The 12,810-nt window shown below is 47.3% G+C and overlaps 1 protein-coding gene across 2 annotated transcripts in view; it reads left to right on the forward strand.

The window, feature by feature from the left end:
- The first annotated feature begins 857 nt into the window (after nt 1-857).
- Nucleotides 858-12,810, forward strand: part of BACH2 (BTB domain and CNC homolog 2) — a 202,695-nt gene continuing 190,742 nt past the window's right edge. Inside the window, exon 1 of one of the 2 annotated variants that reach the window (XM_080389329.1) lies at nt 858-12,788. The gene's annotated coding sequence lies outside the window, so the exon portion shown is untranslated. The remainder of the gene's footprint in view (nt 12,789-12,810) is intronic. The other variant, XM_080389335.1, reaches the window with a different exon arrangement.

The following is a 12,810-nucleotide window of genomic DNA, read 5'->3' on the forward strand; positions in this document are numbered from 1 at the left end:
TTAAGGAAATAAAATAGCATGAGCCATGCTAGATAAACAGACTGACACACCACAGGCCATTTCAGACCTGTGTATTTGGCAGGCTGTATCCTCGGCGTGCAGCTCATCGCTAAACAAGGGCTCTGATTTGGCTTTTGTACTGTTGTTCACCATAGCTGGAGTGACAGCTGAAGAGATCCTGCGAAAGCTGATGGAAGCAGAGGCATGGCTAATGTTAGGTATGGCGAAAGCACGAAGGGAAATGGGCCTTATCCAGCAAAGCACACACATGCCCACCCTTACTGCTCATGCAGGCTGCTTGCTCCCAGCCCTCACTGCGCTCCCAACCTGCCCAGTGCCTCTGCCTCACGTGAAAGGGGCTCACAGAGCTCAACAGCTTCCCGGCTCTCATTCTGTGGCGAGCCACCAGACTCATCACTTTTTCTTCACAGTCTGAACCCACTGCCTGACCCCCTTGTCCCCCTGCTTCTCCCTTCCCACCCCACTGATCTGCTGCTCTTCCCTGGTCTTACAGCACTGCCCTTGCCAAAATGCAGCGGTGCCGCCGGCTCTGCCCCACGGCAGGTGCTGGTGAGCCTCCATGCTGGGGAGCATTAAGCAGGCAGAGCACCTTCTTGTGGGGTGCCAGGCTGGGGCTGAGGCACCTCACAGCCACACTCCTGAGGCTGCGGGTCCACGCAAGCCCAAGGTGCTCTGCGCTGTCCCCAGCCTCCAGTTCCACTCCTGCCTTTGCACCAGTCTGGCTCTCATCTGATCTCCTGGTCAGCTGGTTTAGGAAGTTAAGCTAGCAGAAAACTAATCCTGCAAAGAAATGTCAGCCACTTCAGCTTTCAAACTGGCTTACTGCAAGGCCGAGGGGCAAGCGGCGAGGGAGAGATGGGAAAACACAGCCAGAGGTAAGGATGGGATGGCAGCAGTGCCCACAGGGCTGTTCGGAGCTGTCTCAGAAGTGCACCCTTAGGCTTCAGTCTGCGTGCCACCATCAAAACCAAGGCTTGTCTGTGCCTGTGCAGCAATGACAGCCTCAGGTCATGAAGGCGAAGCTTTGAGATGAAAACCAACAGTGTGTGGGCACCTCTTTGTTTAGGAGGCACCTCTCTGTTTAGCAGCTCAGGGTCACACCTTCAGGCTTAAGCATGGAGGCCCCATAGGGAGTAGTTAAGTGGGTTTTTTGGATGTCCTTTACCTGCTGGTATTGTTGTTAAGGTCCATGTGCTAGATTTAAATAACCATTTTGCGATGTACATAGAAGAAACCCACACTCAATGATGGGGAGAGTGCAGAGAGGATTATTGCTCTGCTCTAATGGAGCCAGGATCACTCTGCACTGCTGTTCAAGTTCATTCAAGGTCGTAAAAGGATAGGTTTAAAACTTTGCTTGCATTCTTGCCCAGGAGAGCAGAAAATCTCAAGTGAGATGGGAAGGAGAGGGATTCTCACAAGCATTGCATGTTTTCACAGAGTAGTCCAAGCGGAGTTCCCACTACTTCATGAGGAAATGCTGGAAGAGCAGAAAAAGGCTGGCACCACTGCTGCCTTCTGTGAGCCTCTCCTCTGCCCTGTTCCTCTGCCTGTCACTGCCCTGTCCTTTGCAACAGTGGGAGACAGCACGGCCAGGCAGCATCCTCTGCCTGCATGCAGACCGCTCCCATGCTGAGGTGAGATGCACAGAGGAACCTGTCCAAACCTCCTAGAAGGATAAAAAGCGGGAGCCACTGCCCTGTGCCAGCGAAAGAAATCTACCCAAAGCAATAGTTTTGCAAGTGGGGGGTGGGAAAGAACTGCTTCAGTTAGGGAGGACTCAAGGAGAAGGGAGTGGTAGCTTGGGTATTTTTCATCTAGACAATTGGGTCTGATCCTCAGGGCAGTGGGTATTAGGCCAAGGCTGGAAAACTTTCGCTAAACTAGCAAAGCACAAAGCTTCCATGCAGTGTGTGCTCAGCCCCAAGAACTTCCTGGTAACTCCGGTTATTGAGGCAGATTGTTGATTAGGATCCAAGAGAGGATTAGAAACTCTTTTAAGCATAAATAGTATTTGCAACTGTGTGAGTTAAGCAAAAGGATACAAGGGAAATCAAACCTCACGCTTCAGGGCATAAACTGCTCTCTTCTGAGTCAGGATCAACCTTTTTTTCCTCTATGCATAGCATCTCATAATTAGCTAGGTGCTGGCTGTGGTTTTGATTTGCTCTGAAGCATCAGTTACTAGCCGCTGCCAGAGGCACGATGCTGGACTAGATAGACCCGTGATGCATTTCTGTAGGGCAACCCTTTTGTTCCCATATCGGCAAAGCTTTGTGGGAAAGCTTTGGTGATTCATGTTTTCAGCAGCTCCTGGTCTTACCGAACATCGGCCTCTCATTTCCATAAGCACTAAAGTCACTCTGAACTGCTACAGAAATAAAAAAGCAAAGTTGCATGAATGGTTATTTATCTACACGGTGCAGACAGCATTTATTTACTAAATGCAAAGATGCTTTTAGGACCTACCTGGGTCATTTTTGCTAGTAAGAAATTAATTATTTTCTATATTCTGTTTCAGCTGTAAAGAAGTCACACAACTTCCAGAAGGTTTTGTATTTTGAAAGATATATATTTCTGTGTGTGTGATGCATGTATATATATAAATGTAAGTTGGTCCAATAAAGGATTTGAATTACTAACATTTCCTTACAAATTAAAGGCAGGCAAGGACCAGTAATGCAGGTGACAGAGCACGCACTAACAAAGTCTGCCTCTCCACGCTGCCTCTTTGATGTACCTCATCTTTGCCCTGAAGGAATTTCATTATCCTATGGTGAGCCAGTAATGAAATCTGTACTCAGAATCAAGCCTTCATAGAAAACGGTATCTTGACTCTTTGTTCTGCACAGACTAACTGTGTGTGGTAGGAATATGTTTCTGTTTGTGTGTGATCTGAGTGTACTTTGAATACTGATCTCCAGATAAAAAGGATAGAGATCTAATTTGACAAAATATTAAATTCCTCTATCTTGCTTTATCTAACAAAATTCTGATGCTTATTATTATTGTGATGAACATTTGGAGCGATACTTGTAGTGTACAGCATGTGTGAGAAAAATCTCTCTGTGGAGAATCGAATGGAGTGTCAAAGACCCTGATTTATAAAGAGTGCAGAGGGCTCTTAAGTACTATTTTTAGAACAATGCCGCAACAGATTTACACACAGAGAAAAAACCCTCCTCTACAGTCACTTAGGAGCAAAGTAGCATTTCAGTGCATAATAATGAGGAATTAATTGCTCTTTGTCATCACTTTTTATGCAAATTGCCATAGAACATTTGCCCAATGTGCATTTTACCTTTTAACAAAGAAAGTAGTCATGACAAACTAGACCAAATTTCATAAGCTGAAGACAAAAGTAGGCTGTACCATACATAAATTGCAGCTAGCAAGTCTATTCCTTTGAGGAACTCTATCAACTTCCCATGAAAGTCCATTTAAAAAAAAAAAAAAAAAAGTTTTTTTGGCCTACACGTCTAGTTAAATTAAGTTAAATTACTAGATGACTGAAATTTCTTCTCATGGAATTTGCTTGTCCCTCTTTACAGGCTTGGTTTATTTTCTTTCTGTTCGCTTGGGTTAATCACCAAATATCAGCAATTTTTTGTTTCCTTGTGGGACACTGGTGCCAATTACAGAAGCTACTAAGAGTCAGCAGGAAGCTGTGAGGTGTGTGGGTGGGTGGGTGGTTAATTTGGGCAACACACTTATCTCACAGAACAGGTAACGGATAAGGTCTAAGAATCAACCCAACTGAGTGATGCAGAGGGTGAGGCAGGGGTCTCACAGCCCGGGGTTGCTTCAGTAACTGCCAGGAAGACCCCTGTAGGTCTGTGCCAAATCCCCAGCCCCGTGCTGAGCCATCAGGCCCCGCTGACCTTCCAGAATAGACAATCCTTGCTAAGGGCCGATCGGCACACGATAATTGACTTAGTCCCTTCTTGCCACGAGTATAAACTCATCGTTTAGAATCCTCTATTTTGAGGATGACAACTGCAACCGCCAGAGGGGTCAATGGGCCTGGGCCTCTCCCCTCCCCAGGCAGGGACACCTCTGTGGTAAGACTGGTGCCTCCAACTACGCTGGGTGTTACCCAGGAAGGTACTGTTAACAAAAGCACTGCACTCTTTAACTCGAGCTCCATTTTTGCAGCAACTGCATTTATCAACAGCAACTCCAAACCTGTTATATCTGTTGCCTTAATAAAGCATCTATTTCTCTTCAACTTCATGAAATTGTTTCAGTGAAGGTCCTTGAGAGGGCTCTGACAGGCAAACGTTGACTCTGGTGAGTGGCTGTATCCTTTAGACTAAACCCCTTGCCCAAGTCTGTGACTAGGATTGGATCTATCTATTGGATCTCAGACTCCTCTCTGAGAAGGAGTTGGAAAGCAAGGAGATCTTTTCCCAACCTCGTGACTCAACGAGGGGGCTTTTCCCCCCCAGCCATGCGTCAGCCTCATACACGTAATGTGACATTCCTCACCAACTGCTTTCAAGGTTTTACTTGTATCATTACTGAATTTCAGACACTGCAGGTTGCCAGCTGTTTAAAAATGTTTCATTGGACTTGTATTTAAAAATAAAAAATATATTATCAACCTTGTGTTTCACCTGTGTTTTCACAACATTTACGTTTAGGCTAAACAGACGGTTTTTCAGAGAAAAAGAATGGCTACAACTACAGAATAGTACTTCCTTTCAGTGTTAAGAAAGAGTAATACATAAATAAACTTTGTTCTATGTGAAGCTTTAATTTTTTAGTCATTCTGCAACAGACACTGCAAATTTGATGCAAAAATTACCTAGATGGCAGACCAGGTCAAAATGTAGACATCCTAATGGACTGCATTGTGTCAAGGCATTTCCTCCAGAAACATCTCCCCAAATTTTCTTTTTCCTGAGAAATGCGCTGTGCAAGGAGTTTCTGTCTTGCATGTGCAACGAATTAATTCAGTGAACTAGTGGGTCTTTTCAGTCTCTAGTTTCTACCAACTTCAAACATAATAGCGAGTTCCAACAGAGTCACTTTTCTATTCATATGCTATTCACAGCAGACCTTTGTAGTTCACAACTTCAAGTTAACATAGCGAAAAGCAGTTTTAAATCACTCCAATAATCAGGGGTCACAATTATTTGCCATGGCTACAAAAAAAATAAAATCACACACATGCTGCAAGCCAATGCACTCTGCCTTCACCTCTAAGACAGAAAAATAACACAGACTTGACCTCTGCCTTGAGTGCTAACACTTCAGCAACACTATCTATTAATCAAAAAATATATGAATGCAGCTTATAAATGCCTCTGCATGGAAAGAGCCATCTTCATTCTTACAGAAATATATTTTCAGCCCCAGTCCTTGCTTAAAGTGCAAGAACCTCCTGCAGCCTTTTTGAAAAAACTGAAAGCGATGGATATGAGAAGTAAATGAATCAAACTGTTGTTAGTTATGTGAGTGGAAACCCACAGGTTTGTTGGGCTCCCAAGCTCTTTGGTTAGTATTAGAGCTAAAAGCAGAATAAACTGACCCTGCAAAAGCTAAAGCCTTCAGTATAGCACTGAAGCACTCCAAACCCACCTCATAACTCCACAGTGTCAGGGGTTTAGCCTGGAACACCAAGTCCAAAATACTCCAACATCTACTCCAAGACCATCAGAGGCAGTGGGGACCACCACACCAGTACAGCCACTGTGTGCCTGCTAAGTGCCAGTACATCTGCAACCTCTGTGTTCCCCAGCTGCCCTCCTGCCGGTCCTTCTCCAGCTTCTGTTCAGCCAGAAGCCATCCCCAAACTCCACAAGCCTTCTTATGCTCCAGTCATGTCTCAGCTACATGAAGCACGTTATTATTAAGCTACACAATGATCAGACTTGCCTCTTAAATTTTACATTCCCACATGTTGCTGCATGTGACTTCCCACTCTTCCCTCTGAAGGCACACTGATGGGCACCTTGGCCATGCCCCACAACACTACATCTACCACCACCGGACTCTGCCAAAGCTGATGGCTTTGGACTCTGCTTCCTTCCCCCTTCCATCTCTACTGCCCACCCTCAGTGCTCCAGTCTCCTCTCCCAGTCCCACCAGCACTGCATTTTCTTCATGGCTTCATGTTTCCCACCATCTGCTACATCCTGCATGACTCATCCCCAGAAATACCTCCTCAGCTGAAGCAGCAGTGTGCTCGGCAAAGCATGCCTCCATCTGCAGAGGCAAGGGGAGTGCACAGCCACCACGATGGCAGCCCAGTGCTGAGGACCAAGGGAGAGGTCGCCAGAGGCACAAGAAGCAGGTGGGCACCCACTCAAACATCCCACTGCCATGCCAGTTTTAAAGAAACTCCTTGTGACTTCCTTGAAACAACAAGATGCCCTCTGCTGTGGCTGCACAGTCCAGCCTGTGAGGAAAGAGATTTATTTGCAAAAAGTCCCCGTTACAGTTATCCACTGAAAGCAGAATCACGGGCAATGGAAAGTCAGAGATGTTACCAACTCCGTGTCTTTGTGAGTAATAATTACCTCAAGGCTTTTACTCTTAATTAGTGGATTTGGGTCTAGTCAGCCACTGGTGCATGTGCATAAACTCTCATTGATGTTAAAGACTATGTGGAGTAGAAGACTCCTTAGAAATAGTAATCTCTACCCAGGGAATAATGGGTTTTTTTCTTACCCATTTTATGTTCTTTCCCAAAATCATGACGTTGAATTAAGTCTTGCCAGATTACTGGCATCCTGTGACATGTCAGAACTGGGACCTAGACTGCTCAGAAGTATCTCAGTGCTCTGGAACGGAAAAAGTCTCCCGCATGAAATTTACTGTCCAAGGTACAAACACCGCTCCATCACACCTGGATAAACCACCACCTGCCCTCCTTGTTCCCCCCTCCAAGATGTTTTCCCTCCCTCAGCACTACTCAAGAGAAAGGAGCTTTCTTCTAACCCTCTTCTGCATTCCTTGATTTGCAGAAGCCGTGGCCAAGCAGATGCTTTGTCCGCACTCTGATGGCTTGCTGCAGCTATTTTCACATTTCCGGGCAATCGTAAAGATAGAGAGTTGTTGAAAAAAGGATTACAAGGCTTTTGAACAAGCTGAGCTAAAACGAGGTTGAGCTTTGTCTACAACTGCCCTCAGACGACTTTTGGAGCTGATTTGCCTACGCTGATTCTTAGTGATAAAGGAATATGAACTGAGATTTAAATATGTCATTACGGATGTCCTTGCCTTTGGAAGCAGACTCCAGGATCATCCTGACCTGCAAAATCAGGGAATTTGCCAGATGTCACCTTTAGAATGTTAAAAAAGAATATAATTTTATTTTATATTGATATTTTAAAATACAATTCTAAAGTGTTACTCACAAATTGTAAATAATGAATGTACTAAGTAAATAAAATTTGAAAGCCTTACTACAGCTGAGTAAGATCTCAGAAGGCAGCACTGATTTAAAGACAAAACGGGAAAGGACAAAGCTGGCAATCTCCAGGTCTTGCTGTGGGCTGTATTTGGACTGCCCCTAACGGCACTGAACTTCAAGACACCAGAAGGCTGTTAGGATTGTGTTTGCTCTGGGTCTGACAAACCCTGACCTCCCATAAAACCAATGGAAAGAACAATCTTCAGGTCATTCATCCTGTCTGTCTAGCATAGGTATTGCAATTACTTTTCCCAGATTACTGTATGTCAAACCAAAACCCATCAACCCCAGCAAGCAGGTGATCTGAACAGTTTACTTCTCTTTTTTTGAAAAAGATAAACACCAGAGAAGACCCTACCTTCTGACTTAGTGACCACAGAACACGTTTTAGACATAAGGCATAAACCTTAGTGATTCCTGACCCTCGATTTCTTGACACCCAATGTCAACAGCTCCTTAAATTCCCTTTCTACTATGGTATCTGCATCTATTTTTTTAAAGGTCAGTGCCTGTCATTTTTTCTTGCCTTGCTTCCCGACATTATAATTTTAGTCCCAGCAACAATGCTTTGTTAATACTTCAGTATATTTCAAATATTATATCTCACCAGCTCCTCAAAATATCATGCTGGAAATCTGATGCTCTGTGCATGGCAAATGTTCCTTTGTGGAGCTTTTGATGTAATGTCAAGCCACGCTGCAGAGACATTACATTGTGGATCTTTGATATCACGCACCATGACAATGTCTCCTTCGTAGCCGTCACAGCCACTGACTCAGGGCGTGCTGTTCGTACTGTCAGTGCTCCTGGAAACACAATGTACCTGGGGTGTGTTAGGATCTGGTTATGAAAAGACATATGGTGCCTGTAGTATAATCACTAATCAACTATGAATTTCTTAATCACAGCAAAGAAAATGATGCAATTTCATTAATTCTACCTGCACAACCCAGGAGAATATGTGCATAATTATCAATAATGACTTGGATCTGTGCGCAGGACCAGGGCTTATCCAGGAAAGCTGATCTTTTCACCCAAATGCTGCAGGGTGAAATGTACTTCAGAAGGAAATGACGATTTCCTCAATTAAAAACCACAAGACTTGTCCTTATTTTTCCTTTTCCACTCCTTCATTACCATTGTAAAGATCAAGTTGCATAAGATCCACTAACATGTTGCTCATTCATAGAGGCTTTGAGTCAGCGTGGTTGAAGCCGAGACTGAAAAAAAAGTTGTTCTGTGCAGTACTTTCATCTCTTCCCATAGCACTTTAAAGTAGGAATTACCGATCACCAGGAAAAAGCAATTTGTTTTTATAGATACATGATTGAAATACCTTGCAATACACGGAGCTCTCCAACAAGTGGCACTATTAAGACTATTCAAGTTCCAAGATTGATATGCAAATGAGATCTCAGAAAGGGATGTTGGGACATGTTTTACAATATTGGATTCCATCTAAAATCTTCTAAATTTACATATGAAATATGATTGAAATATATATTTGTAATTCAGATAGTCTGGAAAGTTTTGTGTTATCCACAAAGAAAACACTGAAAAGCAGGTCAACTGCCATAAGCTCAACAAGGCAGTCCTCTCTAAAGGGGTGAAGTCACGGCAGCGTGGAGAAACCATGTAATTAAGACATTAGTAAAGGTAACGTGTAACCAGGAAATTTTTCCATAGAGCTGAGTTAAAACCAGTTGCTGAATGCATGGTTTAGCCTTTTTTTGAGAACAGCATTGCAGCATTCATGGCAAGTTACCCCTCAGGTTTTCACGGGATAACTTCTAAATTGTACCTCTTCACATTTATTCTTATCGTATTTTGATGTTGCTTGACAAACTCTGGATCATTTTGAGAGACAATACATGACATCTCTTCAAATAATTCATATTTGTCTGGAATACATGTTTGGCTGTACTTCAAGAAAAACGGTCCAGAAATAGTTACATACACAAAAATTGAGGCGTGGCAATAGTTGATTCCAATGGAAACAGGATCAGACTAGATCTGTTGTTGGAATATGAGCAGTTTGGGAATTAACTGGGAAGCCAATGCATTAAAATGTATAATACACGATATAAAAATAGCATTTTTAAATAGTAGGTTTCATTTGGTTAGTGTAATATTCCTTCTGTTTTTGAAAATCAACTGTCAGTTTTTCCCCAGTTTATTCTAGTGTTATATAGATATAACAACTACAATAAAATCACGATCGGAATGATATACCAGTATCTGAACACCGTCTTCCATTATGAGTCGGTCACAAAATCATTAACAGTATTTGGATACCAGAAGTTGCACAGAGGTGCTTGGTGAGTTTTCAAAAAGCCTAAGTGCCCAGTCCGTGCTTGGCTCTGGCTTTTTTTACTCTGTGCTGATCTCAGTTCCGCACAAGTTTGATTCGATTCACACTGAAGTCACTGCAAATTCTATCACAGGGTAAATAGAAGAATAAAATCTAAAATGGATGTTTTCATTTTACGCTTCCTTTAAGCCAAATTGTAACATTAATTTTAAAATGTTGGCCAGTACGATAAATGGCAATTACTGCACCTTTCAGAAACGCGTGCCATGGGCGCAGGTGTATACAGATCGCTTTGCCGAGTTTTCTGTTTGGCTGGCTTTAACTACCTGGAGCTGTATCTCCTGTAGTGTGTTGTAAATAACAGAGTAAGTGCACTTTGAATGCAGCAGCATAATGGGCACACAGCATGCTAACTAAAGCATTACAAATGCTGCATGGCCTATTTTTATCTCCCTGTCCTTCTCAATACAGTATTTTTATCTGTCACACCAATAGAAAATTTTTTTTGTGTCTCTAGGAAAAACAAGGCAACAAGAAGGCTGTCCTGCTAGTGTTTAAACATGGCATGTCCCCTTACACACTGTGGGACTTTTCACAGGCTTAACACCATATAAGTCTGCAGAACCAGAACCTAAATGGCACTTGTGAGTAAGGCTTTATATGAACATTACTTGGAAAGGGCAAGTGAAGTTTATGAGTCAAATTCTCCAGTGGGGTGCTACTCTGCAGCCACACATAGCTTGGAAAAGTAGGGGTGAAATGCTACCAAACTGAAACACTTTTCACTTCACACAAGTGGGCAATTGTGCAAAATGCAAGCCAGGGGAGAACTATGCTTTTAAAAAGTAATGATATATTTGTCGTTGCATATGAAGAGTTGATTTTGCGTTGGCATGCGGCATTTGCATAGTTTTCTGTAGCTTAGTAGACTTTGAAAACACAGGTAGGCTGATGGAGCTGCTGCAATTTCAGGAGAAGACATCGGTGAAATAACTTCACAGAAACTGCGCCACTCTAAAAGGCACGGAAAACCCTATCTATCATCTCTCTGTAGTGAAAGGGGGAAACAGAGAATGTGCAATAAAACTGACATAAACACAGAAAAAATAACAAACACGCCCACGTTAATTAATGAATGTGCTTTTGTTAGTAGCAGGTCACCATCATTCTTTATTGACATTTACCGCAACTGCAATTTCTTCTTCAAGACCACTGACCCAGGAAAATGTAACCCTCTAGTTATCCAACGTCCTTTAATTAGAGATGTGTCCAGAGATAATCTCACTCACAGCCCCTATTGTGAATCATTTATTTTCTAACTTTCCTTTTTACCAGCCGTCTTTCATCTTTATGTTTTTCCGTCTCAGCCCGGCTGCGCGACCCGGGCTTGCAGAACGCGGTTTATTCATCTGCCGGTTCTCCCAACTGCATCTCATCTCTCGGGACGCTCGGGGTCCCGCTCCGAAGCGCTAGCCGCCGCCGCCAGATCTCTTGCAGGAGTCGCGGCTTCCCGCTGGGCAGAAGGCCCGGCGGCGCCCGGCCTCGGCCGGGAAGGGGCTCCCGGGCGGGCCCCCTGCGGCCCCCGCGCCGGCGGCACTCGGCGGGGATACCGGGGCTCGTTTGTCTGTCTTGGGAGCGCTTAGCTGTCCCTGCGCTGCGCGGCGGGGCTGACTCGGGACTGCTGGGCGCTGGCGGGCGGCAATGCCGGTAGGATGAGGCTTCTCCGGGGGCGGGGCCCGTGGAGGACCATCGGGACCAACACCGCGGCGCGGCCGGCAGCGAGGGGCGGCCGGGCGGCCGCGCTTCGCCCTGCCCATGGCCCCCCGCCGCCCCCGCGCGCCGCGCCCTCGCTCGCCTCCATGCGGCCCGGGCGCCGGCCCCCCCCAGCGCCTGCCGCCCGGGAGCCGCGCGCCGCACCTCGCCGCCGCCGGCGCCGCGGGGACGGGCCTTGCCGCGGGGCCGGCCCGGGCCCCGGCGGCCCCTCGCGGCGGACTACGGCTCCCAGAGCCCCCTGCGGCCGCCGGCGCGAGCCCCGCGCGGGGTCCGGCGGCACGCGCGCGCACACACACACACACACACACACACACACACACACACACACACACACTCGCGCGCGCTCCCGCCCGCCCGCACACACCCACCGCGGGAAGCGCGGGAGGGCGGGCTGCGCATGCGCCTCCCCCTCGGCGGCCGGAGGGGCGGGGCGGGGGAACGTCAGAGGCGCCGCCATTGGCGGAGCGGCCGTGCGCCGCTCGCCGTGCGTGGGGGCCGGGGCCGGGGCCGGCCGGGGAGCGGGCGCTGCGCCGTTGGCGTAGCGTTATTGTGAATGGAGCGGGCGGCGGGGCGGGGAGGATGATGTCAGCCTGCGAATGTCAACAATGTAGCGATTGAGGGGCGGGGGCGGTGCTGGGCCGGGGCGCGCGAGGCGGCGGCGGCGGGCGCGCGGCAGAGCCGGGCAGCAGCGGCCGCGGCAGCAGCGCGGTGCCGCCTTCCCTCACCGCCTCCGCCGGGCTGCCACCGCCGCCCGCCCCGGGGGCCGCTCCGGCAGCGACACAGCCGCCGCGGTGCCGCTCCCCCCCCCCGCCTCCCTCCCTCCCTCCCTCCCTCCCTCCTTCCCACCCTCCCTCCGCTGCGGCTTTCTCTCCTCCTCCGGCCCCCCTGCCAGCCCTCTCCCTCCCTCCCTCCCTCCTTCCCTCCCTCCCTTCCCCCTTTATTTTTCTCCGCAAGACTTTGGCGCTGGAAGCAGCTGGTTCAAAGCAATCGCCATGTGATGAGCGTCTGGGGCGGTTTTTTTTTTTTCATTTGGGGGGGGGCGGGTGCAGTTTTCTGACCGCAGAGACGTATTAATAAGAATTTCCGAAACAACAGCAGCAGAAACAACAAGAGCAACCCCCCCCCTCCCCAAACCTCCTCAGCCGTAACAGTCTTTCCCCCCCCCGCCCCGTTCCACCCCGCCCCACGGCCTCCCCCCCCCCCCCCCCCCTTCCCCCAGGCTGCAGCGAGAGGGGAGACCCCCGAAAGTTGCGCGGAGGCGAGGTGAGTGCGCCTGTTCCGCGGC

Source organism: Falco punctatus (genome assembly GCF_963210335.1).
Source record: "Falco punctatus genome assembly, chromosome: 5".
Classification (NCBI taxonomy): Eukaryota; Metazoa; Chordata; class Aves; order Falconiformes; family Falconidae; genus Falco; species Falco punctatus.